Genomic DNA, 12,641 nt, shown 5'->3' with positions numbered 1-12,641 from the left:
GAAAGGTGATGGAACTCTGTTGCGACCTAATGGAAACAATTTATCCAGCGACTGTGCTCAGGCCCTGGACCCCGGCTGAATGTGTGTGTGTGTGTGTGTGTGTGTGTGTGTGTGTGTGTGTGTGTGTGTGTGTGACAGACAAAAAGAGCATGACAATACTTTTGAACCACAGCTGCACTAAATACACACACACAGACACACACACACACACACACACACAACAGGGTGAAGAGTCTGCTCCCACTGTCCAGTAGTAATGGGGCTTCTCAGCACAGCTGAAACATTCAGTCACACTTTCAGCTGGGAAATTGATTTTCTCGAAGTTCCCATTCCATTTGTATGTGCACTGTGTGTGTGTGTGTGTGTGTGTGTGTGTGTGTGTGTGTGTGTGTGTGTGTGTGTGTGTGTGTTTGTGTAGTGAGTGTGAGAGAGAGTGAGTGTGTGTATGTGTGAGAGAGTCCATCTTATGCAACCATCAAAATCATCTTAACAATAATTGTCTCCTAACTTGTATCAATGATGTTATTTTTGGGACTAAATCAAAGCCGACCCTGTTGGTGAGAGGAAATAGTTCTAGTAATAATTATTTTTTAAGAACTGCATGTCGTGTTGAAACAAGTAAGGAAAATGTAATGTGTTGTACAGTTTATTTGGAAATAACCAAAAGAAAAACAATCTTGAGAAGTTTTCGCATGAAAAGAAAAGAAATAGCTTTCTTATCCGTGTGACTCCTGAATGCATCTTTTATCTGCATCATGACTACACATTTTATTGTAGGACATATAAAAAAACTCTACTTCCTCTTGTTTTTAATGACCTGAAACTAATTACACTACATGAGGTCAAAAGTCCCTGTCCTCTTGTTTTACACCTGCCAGGATAAGGTTTTGCTCAGTCACAGCCATCCTCTCATTTCTAATCCTTCTGCTCACTGAAAATGTTGACTGTATGTGCTTGAGACAGTGTAATACCACTTTGGCTAAAGGTTGTTCGCCATACTGGCCAATGTGGAGTACCTGATGATAGAGGGAGTGGGTTGCCACTATAAATACAGAGCGTTTGATTCACATAGCCTACATGGGTCCTCTCATTCATCATCTTTTGTTCCTGAGCTCCCACAAGAGAGGAGTTTGTGAATAAAAGGAGAAAAAAATGCTCAGAGAAGTCAAATGAGTGAACACAGCTGTGTGACACTGGCTGGGTAATGTATATTGTATCAAGGTGACTGTAAGTGGTGCTGCCGCTGAGGTAAGACAATATTGTTTTCCCTGAACCGTGATGTCGAGCTTTATTTTTCTTTATTGTTGCAGTGTCTTTTGGATTTATCGTAAGCGTTTCAATTTGGAAATTGTTTTCCTGATGTGAGCACTGTATATGTAGTGCAAAGACCCAGGATTACCAGGAGCCCACGCTCCTAAAGCACATTAAGTTTAGCGTTGTGTTCCATCAAGAAAAGAATGAGGCATTCTTCCCAGAACTCACCGAGAACACATCCATTCGATCACAGGGACAATTTATTTCTGTCCTTCCCTCACACATATGTTCTTTATTGCAAGTACATGTGTCTTTCTGAGCTTTGTGTTTGTTGTGTGAAAGCGAGGGAACACAGGGTAAGAAAATGAGAAGCAGACTACAAACCAAGTAAAGCGCCTTACATCCCATGCTGAGGTGACAGACGGTAACCATGGCTACTTTGCCCCACTCAAATATCTGCCTAACAAATCGAACACTTCTTAGTCTGCTTTTTTGTTTGTTTGTTTTTTAATCAACTAAACAAACTCACTTGTTGCCCACTGAGCTCATACTGTGCTTTGAGTGCAGTTTTAAAGTTTGCATCATCATCTTCATCTCACTCTTTTATTACACTTCCTAACTCTGTTTACTGTTCAGTTTCAAAAATGAAAATATACCAGCAAACAAGACAATACAATTTTGATCTGTGATTAGGAAAAGAGCAGACTTTTTTCCCTGCTACATGCACAACAATAGAGATAAAACCTCTACAACCCCCATGGCAGTGGTGGAAAGGAAGAGCTCCCTTTTAACAGGAAGAGGCGTGCAATTGAATCCGGCTCAGGGAGGGGTAGTCATCTGTTGTGTCTGAGACTGCAGGAGAAACAAATAAGGCAAAACATACAGAGACAGGGACAAAAACACACACTATGTAACATTTATGTTACAGATGTCAGAGAGTACGAACAGTGACACAAGTGAGCTGGTAGACTACTTGGCTATCTCACAAACTGGCTGCTAATATTTGCCAGCAGGGTTACCGCATCAATAAAATTATATGAACCCAGTTATGCACCCTGGAGGTATACACTGTATGTCATACAGGTTAAAATGCCAAAGCTGAATAGTATTGATTTTACATGGTTTTAATCATTTAATACTTCAAAAATCATTTGTAAATTTTAAAATCAAAGTATTAGAATATATTTGTGAATTTGCTAATACCGGAGGAATATGTTCATGTTACTTGGAGCCAGTTGAAATCTGGGTAGCAGCATTCTCAGTTTGCTGGAATCTGTGAGGTGAGCTCTGACTGATACTGATATAAAGACCACTGCAATAATCAAGGTGGGGAAAAAAGCATGTGTGCCTAAAAGCTTGCAACTTATTTGAGGTTGAGCATTTACTGATTGGAATGTTGGTGGTTCAATCACTGGCTGCTCCAGTCTGTTTGCCAAATATCTTTGGGTAATATACTAACTTCAAGTTGTTCTCTGATGCATGTGGATGTCAGGTAAAAAAGCACTTCAGTGCTTTGGTGAATGAGGCAAGTTGTGTAAAGTGCTTTGAGTTCTCAGGTAGCTTGAAAAAGTGGTACATGAAAACCTTTTCTTCAGAACAAATAACTAAAACCTTGGATTTTTTATGACTGAATTTAAATTTTGAAATAGCCGGCATTTGATGTCAATCAGAAAGGTAAATAGATTGTCAAGGCTACATCTACATGATGCACATCTATATAGCTTTAGTTAGCAATATTCTGGCTATGAATGGTCTGGCTAAAAGGAAGAAAGTATACTGAAAACAAGAGTGGCCCAAGGATAGATTCTTGAGGAACGCCATAATTACCGCCTGTGCAATATAAAACGCCTTGAGGTGACTATTGTTGTGATTTGGCGCTATATAAATAAAATTGAATTGAATTGAATTGAATTAAAATGGAAAAGGGAGCATTATCTATGGCCATGGAGACAGTTCTGTTAGATAAGTACAATCTCACAGAGTGCTTAATCCAAACTAGTACTAAGACTGAGCTTTGTCAGCTCTTAAAAGTTATTCACAAGTAGTTATCTTCACATGGGCAGTTTTCTGTGATAGTGAAAATTGTTAACAATATTATTAGTTGAAATGATTTTCTTCAGAACCTTAGATTAAAAAAAATCACAGTTTTAAAATGGTTTTATAATTATTAAGTAACTGAGGATCCAGATTAGGCTTTATAAGTGAGGGCTGAATGGCAGCATGTTTAAAACAGCTTTAAAATAACAACAGGAAAAAAGAAAACAGAAGTTAAAGATCATTATACTATTACATAATGTTATTGTATTACTATCATATAATGTTATTATGATAAGAAGAGAAACTGTAAGCAATAACTATTTAAAAAGAATCAGTTGGAATCATATCTGTACTACAGGGCTTCATTAGAAAAATAATTATGTTTAGAGATGAGTGGTTTATGGTTTGAAACTGTGAGATTGCTAAAGGTAAACAGATAATATGAATCAGGTGCAACTTGTGATCAAATTGATAATATTTTCACAATAATGGGGGTTGCAAATTTTTCAGGCCAGTCAGATTCAGGTGCAAGATCTGTACATGAAACTTATGACATTGACGTCATACCCACAAATATTCATAATCTCAGAAAACCTTTCGGAGTAGTATACTGATCTTACATCTTTAACTGCTTTGTGGTAGATTTTTCATATATTCCCTCTCGGTATTGTTAAATGTATATAAATATGTAGAGGACTAAATTGCATGTGTGATGTCTGATTTTTCTCCTGGTAACAGAATATGTTGAGAATGGTGAGTTTGGCAGGTCTGACAGAGTGGATGAAATGGCACACTTTTTTTCTTTGTGCACCAGCATGTGATTATCTATAGAGCCATAAATATGTGAAAGCATGCTTTACATATCTTACAGCTGGTATCTGGATGTTGGGCCTCAAGCCCTTGCTCTGGATCAAATCATGAATACCCAAAGGCAGAGAAACAGACAGTTCCATCATTAGAACAATTACCAATGCAACCTTTTCATGACTGATGAAGTATGCATCAATCATGTTACAGCCAATTTACTATCTCTGTGTGACTTGCATTAATGTCAGAAAACATTCTTGGTTTTTTTCCCCCCTAAACAGCAAAGGTCCTTTGTGGATCAGATACCACTGATCCAGTGGTAGCACAGATCCAGGAGGGGGAAGACTTTAGAATCTCAGAGGGAAGTAAATATTCCTAAATATAGCATGAGCCATTTATCATTTTCCTTGTCATGATGGGAAAAAGGCTATACCTTTACAAGGTTCAGAAAAAAAATTGATGGAATGTAATGAAAAGTAAGTCTCACATCCTCTGTGCTTCACCATAATTTATCCATTAGAACTTCCGTGACTGCAGTTAAGTGACCTCCTGTTTGCTTACTAATACAGTAAAAGGTTTTCTGAAAGCCATCCCTAGTTGAGTCTTGGGGAGTAGCTAGAATGGTATGGATCAACTGCAATTCCTAATAATTCCCATTTAGTGCCAACTGTTCTTCTTCCTCAGCATGAGCAGGAAAAAAGAAAGCACTGCTGTCTGTTGTAAACTGGTTTCTCTGTTAACACTGAGGGTGGTGACAGACAGGCAGGTACTGTTTATTGTTCTTAAACTTCCCACTGTTTACATTTTACCCAAGTAGAATTCATAGGTGATGGTGTTAAAGGCTGTGTGAAAGATAAATCAAACACTCCCTGTGGTTTTAATGTGAAATGTTACCGTTTATTCCAATAAAAAAAAAATAATCAATTGAGGTAACAGCTTCTGCGAGTATAACCACTATTTTTTCAGATGTTTTTCAATAACAACATTTTGGCTGAATTTAAAAGCTTTTTCGTGTTTACTTGCCTGGGAATGATATATGTTGAGGGGGTGTTTAAGTACTCTAGCTTCTGGGCTCACAGACATAAGAGGCTATCGTATGAGTACAGCTGTGTACACATATCACCTCTTCTCAAATTGATGGGCAACACTTGTTTCACAGAGTCACTGAATATACTGTATGTGCATGCTCAACCAATGTGTCCCACTCTACAGGACTCTTTACTGGTGTTATTGTGCTATCGTGTTAATGAGTTATTACTCATCAAAAGTTAACTTTACTGTACTCTGCAGTCTTTGTTGAATGCAATAGATTAGTAAAAGATTTTTGTCTGTTTTTTAAACCACGAGAATCAAAAGTAAGATTAATGTTCACCATAAAGTTCATCTCTAAAGTGACTGCTGTTGCATTATCAGCCATATCTATTTATCAATAAGGATCTGACACAATGGACGTGCAAGTGAGAAAGTAGATGTGAAAGCTTGTGTAAGGAGCTATGTAATAGGATTGAGGGCCATCTGCCTCCCTGTGCTACCCACAGACTGCCTACTGTCCCCAAAGGCACCCAGCAGCACTGGCAGCCAGGAAAAAGATAGCGCTAACTTTGTTTCCTCAGAAAAAGTTGAGAGAAAGGAGGTATGTAGTCATCTTGTTCGAATGTAACAACATTTTGCTATACAGTATATTCCTTGAGAAAAAGCTCAGAATTCAGACAAATAATTTTGGTAATATGGGATCATACATATTAGTTAGTGAGAACATGTACTTAGAAACTAGCATGCAGTAGTGAGGCCTACGAGTGACCCACTGCCCTCATAGCTCTACACACAGCTTGTGCAAAGTTATTCCCCAAAGAATGTTGTAGCTTTAAGAACTTGAGTAATATTCATCATACACAGCCTCTGCCAACAAGGTATGTGGTGATGAAGTGTGTTTCATCAAAAAGAAAAAAGAAGACTCATTTTTTTTCTTTTTTGGCTGAAGAACACCTCACTGGCACACTGGAGGCACTGAGTTTAGGAACTGTTGTATTTTGAATTATATTCAGTAAAATGATCAGAATGTTGCCTCTGATCATTTTTCAGCCAATGATCACATTGCCTTGTTAAAGTAACCGGGGACATAATTAATTGCATATAAAGATTTAATTGTAAAAACATGTAATATTCATGACAAAACAGAGATGTTTTTCAAATTTATTGATGACAGTCATCATGAGAGTTATTTAAGCCAGCTCTTGATGTGAAGTGAAATTAATAATCAACTTGAAAATGTTGAAAATGTTTAATTGTTGGGGAAAATGGCTATATGACTTCACCACATGGACTTGGAGAAAACAGTACAGCTAGGATTTTTCTTTTCTGAGAGAAACGTGTCTCACATGCTTCTCTTACACACACAGTGGTTCTACTAAATGCAGGAGGTAGGAGCATGCAAGTACACACTGCCCAGGTCTGTCAGCCGGCCACCGTGTGGATGTCTGATATTACCACAGCCTGATGCAGTTACTATGTTTAGCTTGCCGTTAGCAGCTCATACAACAGCATTTTAGCTTGTTGGTTGAGTGTTTGAATGCTTATGGTAATAGTTTGTTCATTTTAATTATATTGATATTGTGGTAAATCACAATTCCAGTCGATTACTGTCAATTACAATTACTTGAGCTATTTTCTACATTATACAGAAGTAAATCCAATGATCTCCTGTGAACAATCGTATTGATCTGCTTACAGATATTTTAAGGAGAGATGCAATACTGTGATAAATAATTTGCTTAGTAGTATGTATGGTATCTAGTCTTTAAGCTGTGACCTCTAAAGTCCTAATCTTGCACTGCCTACACTGCTCAATATACAGAAGAGTTAAGCAGCAGAAAAGTGACATCTTTACATGTGTTAAATTATTATTTTAACGTAAATTAAGTTTAATTAAGAAATCAAAAGAATCAGAAGTTACTCTATTCAAAATTCTTTGTCTTGCATCTCAGCACTTATTCCTCAATCCTCTGTTTGGAGCAATGTATTCAGGAAAGGAGAAAACTGGAACCTGAATCATATATAACATCAGACACTTATTTAGCTCCACAGACTCATAATTTCTCAAACTAAGCAGAGACACTGAGCTCCCTAAAATATTTCTGCATTGCTGTGAATATATAATCAGGGTCTCACAAGCAGGCAGGCAGCCACAGGACTAAAATCATCACAACGCCATTTCCTTCTAGATCCATAATAGATGACAGTCGCAACCAAACCATATCTCATCACTAGTTCGTAGAGGGTCAAAACCCTCACTCTAATGCAACTAGACTGAGCTAAGTGGCATTGAATTGATATAATCTGTCACATCCAATCAACTGAAGCTCTCAAGAATGATCGGAGAGTGAGGTGGGTTAAGGAACACAGTGAGGAAAATGGGAAAGGCAGAGATCAGATCCACAGAAAAGGCAGAGGAGTGGTGGGATTATTGGAAAATGAAAGATGGAAAGTCAACTGCATAGACAGAGAGAACTTCAATCAAAACCTCCACTTGAATAAGTCATGTCTATCTAATAGACTTCAGGAAATAGTCATGAATATATAAAGAGGAAATGTGCATTAATCAGATCCTCTTACCTCCTCCTTTTTGTGGGCACACAGAAATTTGTACCTTTTCAGTAACTAATCTGGCACAGTGACAGACTCAAGAAGAAATAGGGATGCGGAGACAGAGAGGAAGAGAGATGAGTGTTTCAAAGTTTTATCTGCAAGAGAGTTATGCAAATATGAAAAAATATTCAATTAAAGGGGGGGGGGGGGGGCATTACTGGCACGAAAGTTTCACAAAATGTTTTTTCCAAAGCGTCAAATGCATTTCTTTCAAAATATTTTATGGATCACAATAATAGAGATATTTATTAAAGATAAAGGCGTTCAGGGAAAGAAAATGGAGCCGTAAAAGAGAAAAGTCTGACAATAAATGAAACTTGATGGCTCTTCTCAAGTTCCATGAAACCTGCAACCTTTTCAGAGAAGAGGAGAGGGAAAAGAGGCGAGATGGCCATTAGAGTGGAGGAGATGGGCAGATTAAAGTGTCTTTTTTTATTTTGCTACATAGAAGTGGGATGCTTTCTTTTCACTCTGTGTGTGTGTGTGTGTGTGTGTGTGTGTGTGTGTGTGTGTGTGTGTGTGTGTGTGTGTGTGTGTGTGTGTGCAGGTGTGTGTGTGCATGTGTGTGTGTGTGTTTGTAAGGGATAGAGTGAGTGTTCCTGGCTGAAAGTATAGTTGAGTTTTACAAAAGTTTTACTGCTTTATTTTCGTTTTGCCACTGAATGCATACATGGATGGATGGATGGACAGACGGATACTGAAATTAGCTGTATAAAGTGTGTAAGGGGAATACAGGGGGAACAGTGCTGTAAGAAACCAAGATAATGAGTGAAAAGAGACAGAAAGCTAACATTTGGTGGAAAGCGCCAGCTGCCATTCCCACTTTTCTTCCATTTTTTTCCTCCCTCTGTTGCTCCTTCCATCTCTCTTTATCTCAGTCACGATCAAGACACTGTGGATGCACTAGAATGTGTGTGATAATATATGTGTGTGTGAGCTTCGTGTTGCATTGCATGGGATGATACTCAGTGTGCTAATGCTCATGCTGCCTGTTGGGCTACTGCCCTTTTGTTCTAGTTCAGGCAAGAGTGTGCAAGTTTCTTACATCCAGCCAAAAAAAATCAACATAAACACACTGACTTTACAATTTGGTAGCTAATGTTTTTACAACACTGCAGCAAAGTATTCAAATATGTTGCCTAATTAGCTGTGTAGAGTCCAAAGGCCAGATTCAGGCAAGCCAAGGTGCAGGATTCTTTAATATTCCATAAGACAAGTACCTCTTTATGCCACATTGTTAAAATGCCATGATTTTATGGGGAAAAAACCAAAATTGCCCACCAAACTCAAACCGTGTGAAAGAAACTATCTAACTATCTAAAATATCGAATAATGGAATGCATCATGCCATCTGACTGAGGCCTCATACTGTTATGTTTAAAGTGCTGTCAGTGGGAGAAGACATTTTAGGGAGCAAATGGTAATTAGAAATAGTGAAATGGGATTTTAGTCTTTTTTTCTTTTTAGTCTTACCCACTTACAGTCATCAACACAGGTGGCAAACACTAATCTAGTCAAAGGCAGTAATTATTAACAAAGGCACTAAATATTAAAATTGCACTTTATTTTTCAAATAAAGCCAGTCTAACTTGCAACTAATAATTCATTTATGATGAACTTCTTAAGTAAAACTGCAAATAAAATAGATTTTTGAATATGTGTTTAAATATTCCAGCAGCTAAACAATTTTTTCATGGCTACATTTCATATTTTATGAGTGTGACATGCAAAGTTGGCTAAAAATGAGATAATTTGCATAAGTGCTCTCAGCAAATTCATCATCATTTTTTTAGATTAAGCTCAACAATAGCATGCAACATGATACATCATAAATCTTATTTTCCATCACAAGTCTTATCATTACCTCTAAAGCAATATCGGTGTTGTGAATCAATATTTAATTTGACACACACATGCACACCATTGGTACCCAAAATGTGATTCTAAATTCAGCACAGGTCACTATTGATATTGCATTGTATTAAATTTCATATTTCTTGTGTCTCTCCTTCTCTATTTATAACATTCTGCTTGGTAACTGCTGACAGAGGGGACAGAATATATTACATGGACAGTTGGGGTCTCAGTCCTGCCATGGAGGGCTGGATACAAGGTCAAGGAGAGGGACAATAAGCACCACAAGTGGGAGAGAAATAATAAAAAAAAAAATTGCTAAAGTCACTCGTCCATTGTTATGTGTCCTTCAGATTGTGGGTGTCCCACAGGGGTGTGTGGGTGTCCCACAGGGGTGTGTCCTCAGTCCCCTCTTATACTCACTTTTCACCCATGACTGTTCACCAATCCACACCAGTAACACCATTATAAAATTTGCTGATGACACCACTGTCATAGGACTGATCGACAACAACGATGATTCAGCCTACAGAGAGGAGGTTCAGCATCTGAAGCAATGGTGTGACGACAACAACCTGCATCTGAACACAGCCAAGACCAAGGAGATGGTAATCGACTTCAGAAGAACAAAGCGATCTGAGCACTCCACCCTCTACATTGATGGGGAGGAGGTAGAAAGGGTAGAAAGCTTTAAGTTCCTCGGAGTCCACATCTCGGCCGACCTTACCTGGTCCACAAACATCTCCCACCAGGTAGGGAAAGCACAACAAAGGCTGTACTTCCTCAGGAAACTACGTCAGGCCCAATTACCCCAAAGACTGCTAGTAAACTTCTACCGCTCCACCATTGAGAGCCTTCTGACTCACTGCTGCACACTCTGGTTCAACTGCTGCACTGCGGAGGACAAGAGGAAACTGCAGCGGGTGGTGAGGGCAGCAGAGCGGGCAATCGGCACTTCACTAACCCCCCTCAGAGACATCTATACTGGCAGACTTAAGCAGAAAGCCAGCATCATCATTAAAGACCCCTCGCACCCTGGACACTCACTTTTCCCCCCCTTCCCTCTGGTAAACGCTACAGGTCCATCAGGTCAAAGACAAACAGACTCAACAGAAGTTTTTACCCACAGGCTGTCAAACATGCCCTACCTCCACCCTGATTGGAGGATAACTGCACTGCCAACACTCATGGACATTACACCTTATTTATAAATCGTATTTCTGTTTATACTTCAGTGCAACCAACACCCTTACCACTTTAAACTGTATTTATTATAACATTATTTAGTATAGTTCCAACAGCACCCCCCCCCCCCCCACACACACACACTCAATGTGCAATATCACTGATCACACTGCACCTCTCAGTGCACCTGCTAGTTAGATGGCATGTATGTGTATGTATATAGATGTAAGCGTGTATGTGGAAATATGTGTGTGTATGCATGTACGGATGCAAATATGTATATATACATATATGTATGTATGTGCGTGTATGTTTGCAGGTGTATGTATAACTTGTACATATCTTTCTTGTGTAAATGTAAATTTCTCTGTTATTGTGTAAATACTTACGCTATTGTGTACTCCACACACATGGAGAGATGCCAAACTGCCTTTCACTGTTCTTGTAACAGTGACAATTAAAAAAAAGCTATTCTATTGTTTCTGAACTCTTACCTGCCCCCACAAAGATCATTTGTGGACATCGACCCTAGTGACAAAAAGCAGAAATTTATATGTGCAACTGTGGAGGGAACACCGGGAGAAAAACCTCACTAATTACGTTGCGTGCAATGTAGAGAGGTGCAGCAGAGAAAAGAAAACACGTAGGTATGCTGACCATGAGGTTGGCATGGCTCATTAAGGCTGTCAAAAATACAGGTGAATTGTGCATGAGACCACAATGCACTGGATTCCTAACAAAACATGTGGAAGAAGCACAGACCCAGAGCACTGTGTGTGTTTCTGCATTAGAGAAAAAAAGATGGAGAGTGTTGAATGTGTCACGGATTTCTGTTGATCCAATTATCATTTTCCTGTCTCCTCCATCAGAGTGTTTCTCCAGGAACCCCACTGAAAAAAATAATTATAAATTGCTTTTTCATAGCAACGCATTTTTCATATTTTTGCTATCACAAAGACAAACAGCCAAATGATGCAGCATAAGTTCTCTGCTTAGACTGTGTTCACTGCTGAATAGGTACCAGGGATCAGCACGCTGGGGAGGGAAATGATCTCAAATCACTGAAATGCAAAACTGAAGTTACAAAATTGCCTCAATGTTGGCAGTGTTTTGTTGTTGTTGTTGTTTTTTTTAAAAATGTTGCTTCATCCATCAAATAGCCAAAGACGGTTCTTATCTAAGACTCCCACAGTATTCTAAAGGACCAATAAAACTTATAGAAGCCAAATTTGTTTTCTAAATAAAATACAACTTTAGGATTATTTAAAAGGTTTCACAGTTTTTCTATATATCATACACAATTTACAGCTATATGTGTGGTGTGGTGCATGCAGATATTATGCAATATATTTTTGATTAGTAGTAAGGTTTCATATTTTTATCTACAACAAAGATTGTTATCATTAAAGGCTGGTAAATGTATTAGATTCAGAAGCATACAGCATGATAACTTGCGATCATGCCATACCGAATATCTTTTTGTTATTACTCTTTAATAGTTTTATTTTAAAGACCAATTTAATTTTATTAGAATGCTTCTCTAGAAGACCAAACTTTATACTGCAGGACTGGATTTTGAGCGTCTACATTTTGCTTGTGTGACACGTGTGCATGATAAGCACCATTTAAAGTTTCATCATAGCGGTAGTACAGATGAACCAGAAAGAAGGAAAGAAAAAAAAAAGCATTACTCCCAGCTGTGCCCAATGCAATTCAATCCAAAGTCTGAGTAAAAGAGAAATGAATAAGACTTTAGTCAGTGTCAACAGCTGAAACGTAGGCTGTTTACAGTATAAATTCTGACACATGCTTGCACAGTATGGAGGAACCATCCTCAAGCTGTACTGTCCTGCAATAAT

General features: G+C 38.4%; 1 protein-coding gene across 2 annotated transcripts in view; it reads left to right on the top strand.

The window, feature by feature from the left end:
- The window catches only part of nrg3a (neuregulin 3a), a 336,802-nt gene that overhangs the window by 110,460 nt on the left and 213,701 nt on the right, over positions 1-12,641 (top strand). The gene's annotated exons all lie outside the window — the stretch shown is intronic.

Source organism: Oreochromis niloticus, linkage group LG13, assembly GCF_001858045.2.
Source record: "Oreochromis niloticus isolate F11D_XX linkage group LG13, O_niloticus_UMD_NMBU, whole genome shotgun sequence".
NCBI lineage: Eukaryota > Metazoa > Chordata > Actinopteri > Cichliformes > Cichlidae > Oreochromis > Oreochromis niloticus.
The sequence above is the reverse complement of the archived record's forward strand: the minus strand, read 5'-3'. Positions and strand labels throughout refer to the sequence as shown.